Source organism: Carlito syrichta, unplaced genomic scaffold, assembly GCF_000164805.1.
Source record: "Carlito syrichta isolate Samal-C Ts95f unplaced genomic scaffold, Tarsius_syrichta-2.0.1 Scaffold316493, whole genome shotgun sequence".
Lineage (NCBI taxonomy): Eukaryota > Metazoa > Chordata > Mammalia > Primates > Tarsiidae > Carlito > Carlito syrichta.
The window spans coordinates 480,611-481,975 of NW_007260589.1; positions in this window are offsets into that span (position 1 = coordinate 480,611).

Genomic DNA, 1,365 nt, shown 5'->3' on the forward strand with positions numbered 1-1,365 from the left:
TGATTATAGGATTTAAAAGGAAATATGAGCCAGCCAGTGGTTCATGCCTATAATCCCAGGGCTTTGGGAGGTCCAGATGGGGGGATTGCCTGGATCTAGGAATTTGAAACCACCTGGGCAAGATACAAAAAAAATATTAGTCAGGTGTGGGGGTATGTACCTGTTGTCTTAGCTACTCAGGAAGCTGAGGTGGGAGGATTCATAAGCCCAGAAGTTCAAGGCTGCAGTGAGCCATGGTTATGCCGCTGCACACCAGCCTGGGCAACAGAGCAAGTTCCTGTCTCCACAAAAAAAGTTTCTCTCATTGCAGTGGGCCTGGAGACACTGAGGCTCATTTATGAAATGAAACGTCCCCCTATATGTACAGCTTGTACTGTACAAATTATATCAAATCAAGCTGGAAGAGCCTGAAGTCTGTTCTTCCAGTATTAAGACTTTCTTTTTTTTTTTGAGTTGGAGTCTCACTCGGTCGCCCAGACTGGAGTGCAGTGGCCGCTCCCTGCCACCGCAGCCTCGCCTGCTGGGCTCCGGCGATCCTTCCGCCTCAGCCTTCCGAGTAGCTGGAATTACAGGCGCGCACTACCACGCCCGGCTGATTTTTTGATTTATTGTAGAGATGAGGTCTCGCTGCCCAGGCGGGTCTCGAACCCATGGACTCAGGCAATCCACTCACCTCAGCCTCCCAAAGGCGCAGGATTACAGGCTGAGCCCGGCTAAGACTTTCACTTAATGAGAACGTTGAAAGACATGAAAACTGTGTGGTGTGTATTTAACACTTCTGTTTTTAGATGCAAAAATCATGGCGATTGTTTTATTCATTTTTATAATTGAATAAAAATGAAGGTTAGGAGTTTGTGTTTTATAATTTGAAGAAAAATATCTTAAAATTTAATGATACCAATGGAAAGATAGAGTTTGGGTTTTGCTTTAGAGGAATACATACTTCAACTTATAGCCCTTCAATTAATCAGAAATGAAGATGAAGCCATTTTACATGAAAGTCTAGCCCATTTCAGGTGTTCATAGCATACATTTTCTTTTTAGAGGTTTGTCTTCAAATAATGAGTACTACTAATGCTTCTAATCAATAGCGGTATCCAGAAAGCTATGTATAATAAATATGTAAGTACAGTGTCAGTACAAACCTTGCAAAATAAATAAATTTACCTTAAACAACAACTCAATCTACTTTCGCTTTTAAAAACATTTCTTGCTAAGACATCACAACTTAGTAGATTTTAAATTATACATCATTCTAAGTTCATTTTGTGAAAATCAAAAATGGAATAATCTGTGAGTATGTAAGTAATAACCTTAAAAAACATTATTTCTCTACGTAAAAAGAAATCCTAAAGAAAAGCCCTG